This window comes from Setaria italica, chromosome IV (assembly GCF_000263155.2).
Source record: "Setaria italica strain Yugu1 chromosome IV, Setaria_italica_v2.0, whole genome shotgun sequence".
Lineage (NCBI taxonomy): Eukaryota > Viridiplantae > Streptophyta > Magnoliopsida > Poales > Poaceae > Setaria > Setaria italica.
Genome location: NC_028453.1, coordinates 30,490,340 through 30,496,591, shown reverse-complemented (window position 1 = coordinate 30,496,591; position 6,252 = coordinate 30,490,340).

Sequence of the window (6,252 nt, the reverse complement as noted above, 5' to 3'; positions counted from 1 at the left end):
AAAGTCGTGGCCCCGCAGAACAAAACCGAATTGCAGTCTTTAATCGGCAAGGTGAATTTCATCAGAAGATTCATATCTAATCTATCTGGGCGGATTCAGGCGTTCACGCCACTGTTGAAGTTAAAGCCTGACCAGGAATTTATATGGGGGGAGGAGCAGTGCAAAGCATTGGAAGATATCAAGCAATACTTGGTCTCACCACCGGTATTGGTTCCTCCTCAGACTGGTAAGCCGTTCAAGCTATACTTATCAGCCGATGAAAAAGCTATTGGGTCGGCTCTAGTCCAGGAGTTCGAAGGCAAGGAACGGGTAATTTATTATGTCAGCTCAAACAAGATATCCTCCAGTGGAGCGGTTGTGCCTATGTCTTTACTTCTCATGCACTAAACTCAGGCACTATTTACTGTCGGCAGAATGCGTGGTCGTATGCAAAGAGGATGTAGTGAAATACATGCTATCACTGCCGATCTTGAAAGGACGAATCGGCAAATGGATCTTAGCATTATCAGAGTTTGACCTACGGTATGAATCGGCAAAAGCCGTCAAGGGTCAGGTCATGGCCGATTTCGTCGCCCAACACTGCGGACCGGAGATTGCCCTCGTAGAGCCGGCACCTTGGACTTTATATTTTGATGGGTCGTCATGTGGGGTCGGATCAGGAATCGACGTCGTTCTCATTTCGCCTCGGGGGGCAAGCTATGATTTTTCTCTGCCGATAGAAGTTACCGCTACTAACAATCAAGCAGAATACTGAGCTGTATTGAAGGGCCTACAACTATTAAGAGAGGTCAAGGCCGAGTCTGTTGAAGTCTACGGGGATTCCATGCTTATTGTGGATCAACTGACCGAAAGATCCGAATGCAAGGACGACGTATTAAGAATTTATTACGAAGATTGCTTACAGCTCTTAAAAGAATTTAGATCGGCAGTAATCGAGCACATCCCAAGGGATCACAACGAGGGTGCCAACAAGCTCGCCCAACACGCATCTGGATATCGGCCAATTCTAGGCGTTATGGCTCTAGAACTTGCGGCCGATGACTGGCGAAAAGAAATTGCCGACTACCTGAAGGATCCGTCTAAAAAGGTGGAACGACGAGTACGTTTTCATGCTACTAAATATGTACTGCTCGAAGACGACCTGTTCTACCGAACGATCGACGGTGTTCTACTCAAATGCCTTGGAAAAGAGGAGGCCAAGACTCTAATGGGAGAAATCCATGAAGGGGTATGTGGAGCACACCAATCGGCCCATAAGATGAAGTGGATGATCAGGAATAATGGGTACTACTGGCCAACTATCCTTGAAGACTGTTTCAAATATTATAAGGGGTGCCAGGATTGTCAAAAGTTCGGGAATGTCCAGCGTGCGCCCGCATCGGCTATGAATCCCATTATCAAGCCATGGCCGTTCAGGGTATGGGAAATAGACCTTATCAGCCAAATTTACCCACCATCAAGCAAAGGGCACAAATTTATTCTGGGGCTACTGATTACTTTACCAAATGGGTAGAGGCAATTCCGTTAAGAGCCGTAACATCGGCTATCATGGCCGACTTCGTAAGGGATCACATCGTCTACCGATTCGGCATCCCTCAGACTATAACAACCGATCAGGGAACAATGTTCACATCGGGGGAATTTGAGGAATTTACAACCGATATGGGAATCAAATTGTTAAATTTTTCTCCGTATTACGCCCAAGCCAATGGTCAGGTAGAATCCTCCAACAAAGGGATAATCAAGTTGATCAAAAGGAAAATCGAGGAACAACCAAAGAAGTGGCATCTATGTTTGACTGAGGCCCTATGGGCGTACAAGATGGCTTGTCATGGGGCTACCAAGTTATCTCCCTATCAGTTGGTGTACGGTCACGATGCAGTACTACCATGGGAATCAAGGGCGGGATCGAGGCGTATTTCTCTCCAGGACCAGTTAACGGCCGATGACTACTCGTCACTTATGAAAAGGGAACTTGATGATTTGGCTGGCCAACGATTGAGAGCTCTGATAAGCATTGAAGAAAACAAAAAGAAAGTAGCCAGGTGGTACGATAAGAAGGTCAAAGTCAAACAATTCTCCCCTGGGGACTTAGTATGGAAGTTAGTATTGCCGATTGGGTCGAAAGATCCTAAATTCGGAAAATGGTCCCCTACATGGGAAGGGCCGTATAAAATCGGCAGATGTGCTCCAGGGAATGCTTACATTTTGGAAACAATAGAGGGAGAAGAATTTACTAGAGCTCTGAATGGAAGGTACTTAAAAAGATACTACCCCAGTATATGGGTCGGAGCATAAGGGATTAACCGTAACACGATCACACACAACCGATACAAAACGGTTCAAACACATAGTCGTCCAAATCGGCCGATGTATTCATTCGGTACGGGCGATGGGTTACACGGCCGACAAAACACTAAGTCACCCTTAGAACAAAAAATACAAATAACTAATTATTCTTCTTCTTGCGCTCCCTCCCAGTTCAATCCAACTCATTCATGAGTCAGAGGTATTCTTCTTCTATTTCTTTCATTGAAGCCTCCGCTTCAACTTGACGAGGGAGAGGATGGCTCTGATCCATGGTCGGGCGTGAAGTTCCTGCCGCCGCGTCTTCAAGAACGACTCGCGGAGGAAGCGGATGGCTCCTGTCGGTTGAAGATTGTCGGCTACCATTACTCTCCACAAACTCCAAGACCACACGAGCCTCCGCGGTGACATGGTCTCGGAGTTCGTCACGATGAGCCCTGATCAGCTCCTTATCCTCTGATGACAATGGGTCCTCAGAGTGTATGAGCTCGATGGCGCGTATGAGCTCAGGGCTAAGACGCTGAGGCTGAAACAAAGAAGGAGTAAGAAGGGGCATCTTCTTCCTAAGATCTAAAAAGAGAAAGGGGAGTCAAAGCCAAGGTTTCACCTGGTTGACAGAGGAGGAAGAAGCCGACGAAGACATGACAGAAAGACGTGCCGACGAGAGGAGCAAGGGGATAAAACCGAAAGCCAAACTGGTACTCTCGGAAGGAAGTGCCTAGGCCGGTACTTATAAGAAGAAGGGGCGTGGAAATTTGGTAAGGATACGTCCCATCGGAAATAAGAAAGGTAATAAATAGAAAGGGCGTCGCGAAGGACGGTCAAAGCGGATAATAAATGTTCGTACAAAACAGTCAGTGTTTTACAGATTACCCAGAAGGGTATCGATAGCCGCGATCGCCCAACGCCGGATCTGATTGGCAGAATCCAGGACCCGTTGGTCTTCATCCGCCGATCCGGGGACTTCTGATGCGCTGCGGTGGAGTTTTAGGGCCTCATGGGCCAAGTGTTGCCTCTCCCGTTTCAAATCGGCAATGACAGAGGGGAGTTCTTGGAGCCTTTTCTCTTCGGCACTGATTGCCTTGGTCACTTGCTCCATCTCCTTGGCGAGCTCTGCCCTCCGACGTTTGAGGCGGTCTATCTCACCGATGATCCCCGGGCGAGAGTCCTCCAGAAAATGGATACGCCGGTGCGCCTCTTGAGCTTGACGCTTGAACGCGTCCTCCTCTTCATGAGTCTTGGCCAGCTTGGCGCGATCGGCCATGTGACGAAGGGCTCTGAAGACCGGGATCCGCATAGACTCAATGAATGCCGCCGACGCCAAGGCTTCCTCCGCCTCTTCTGGTACTCGTCCGCTGACGTCACCGAAGAGCTGCCGAATCGGTGAAGCATCTTCTACTAATCGGCCGATGTCCCCTTGAAGGAGGGATCGGATACTAGCAAGTTTGGCTCGGACGTCATCAGGGATGGAACTCAAGGCAACTTGGCGGGAAGCGACTTCTTCATCTTCGGAGAGGGCAACCGCAAAAGAGAAGAGGCTGTTGTCGGGGGTGTCTTGTTCCTGGAAATAATAAAGAGGAAGAAATAAATCGGCTGAAAGTAAAAGTAAATCGGCTAAATAAAGCCGGAAATATAACTTACCACTTTGAAGCGAATTTCTTCATGCTGCATTTGGGAAGCCGTCATGCCTTGCTCAGGGGCTTGTGTCATAGGTTCGTCAGAAGAAGAAGACTCCACAACGATCGGCGCGGTGCTTGGACCAGCTCCCTGAGAAAAGACCGGTGGTTGAGGAGCGCTTGGTGTGCCGATGGCCTGTGTCAGAGAATTGAATAAATACATTATGCAAATACCAGGGAAAATCGGTGAAATAGTGCTATACCTCAACGGATGGGAGCGGGGGCGCGTCGATGGCCGATTGGGCTGCTGCCGATTGTTGGGTGTCCATGGGAGTGCTCTGTGCAGTCTAAGATAAGAAGGGTTAATACCAGAACAACAATCGGGGGGAATGAAACTTAGGTTTACCTGAATGGCCTCTCACAACAATGACGCGGCGGCTGCCCCAGCTTGTGCGACGACCTGGGTATCGGCATCTTTAATGGCCTGAGAGGGTGGTGCGGCTGGTGTCTCTGCCGATACAAGCACAGGAGGATCCGCCGATTCTATACGGGCTCGGACTCGGCGACTGGTCTTCTTGGTGATCCTCTTCTGAACTTGTTTCGATCGGCCAGCAATCACGTCCACGGACGGAGCGTCATAGCCGATGAGAGGATAGGAGGTGTATGGATGATGGCCTTCTATTAGCTGACCACTCCGGCTGTGTGTTGGAGGTGTACGATTCTCGGCCTAAAGAAATAATAAAACCATTAGTATTCAATCACGTTAAGAGGAGTAAAAATCGGCTAAGGAAAATACCTCGGCGTTCGGGTCGATGTTGGCTGGACCCAGGAGGTTGCAGTATGCTGATGCCGAATTGCAGAAGAGAAATTGCTTCCAATCGGCCCACCAGATTTTGAACGGCTAGACAGCAAAGGGAGCTACTATCCAGTTGTTCAGGTCAATGGTGCTAGAGTCCGGAATCCGGTCTCGTACCCGACTGTAATCCAGACCGGATGTGAGCTCATCTCTGAACTTGATTCGGCTAGCAAAATACACTTGGATCGGCAGCTGACCCATGCCAAATTGACGTGCTGCAACAGAAGGGTTGTAGAACTCATACGTGGGGGCATCTTTCCCCGAAAAGAAGTTGGCTGGCAAGATTCCTGTTTTGATTAACTCTTCGTTGAGCTCTTCGTCAAAACGGCCAGTGGTCGAATCAAAGCAGGTTGGGAGTTCAAAGACCGGGTCATCCCGCCGATAAGGAAACCAAATGGTTGCATCTTCATTAAAGCCGTTATAGAAGCATCGGAAGTACTCGGCTACCTTTGTAGCAGAATATGTGCAACCTGGAAAGGCTGATGCCGCTTCACCAAAGGACATGCATCGGCAACGTTCGGTAGGGTCTTCTGCCGATTCGATATTGGGGAACATCATACGGTCCACCCTCTGCTGAGTGATCTCGCTCATGTAAAGGTTCAGCCACAGGTTGATGAACCACCAAGGTCCACCTGGATTTCCGATCGGCTCTCCCTTGGATAGTCTGATGCCGATTTGATGGAGCATGTGGTACGCCGCCCCTAGCAAATGTTTCCCAAGAGGGACATGTTTTCCTCTGGACAATGCTTCAGCTAAAGCCTGGGTATTGGTTGACGGGCCGGCGGCTCTTCCGCAAAAGAAATGTTTTTCTAACCACATCATCAAGAAGGCCGTATGCTCCCTATTCTCAACAGACCCGGTTCTCTTATTACTTCTGATGAATCCCTTCCACCCGCCGATTCCCCTTGTGTCCAGCCGATGTGACGTTGCGGCTAGAAGGTGGAAGGGTGTGTCTGGGGAAGAAATGTCAAGGCCGGTCAGCAGAACCACATCGGCCAATGTTGGGGTCATGGGTCCGTGCCCAAATAAGAAAGCATTGAGTGCATCAGACCAAAAATAAGAAGCCGCTATTACCAACGGCTCATTTTTCTCCATCTGGGACAAGGACAGGTTGATGCACTGGCCGATTTTGAGCTCCTCCCATGAGACGCTCTTCGACGCGGCTACCCGTTGGTACCACTCCCTCCAACCTGGGGTTTCATTCGGCCAGGACCTAAAAGTACCCAACCATTGATCTAAGTCCATGTCGGACAGTTTGAAGGGTATCCTGTGGGTTTCCAAATTGATAAGCTCTATTGGATCTGGGTTCCCCATAGGTCCGACACAAACAAGACCGGGATTTCCCGTAAGATGGATGGTAATGCGATGCCTAACTGCCTAAAAAAGGAAAGGGGGGTGTAAAAAAGTAAGAAACAGATCTAAAGTAAATGCATTTTATGTTCAGGTGTCCGACTACAATGTTTTGGGATGAAG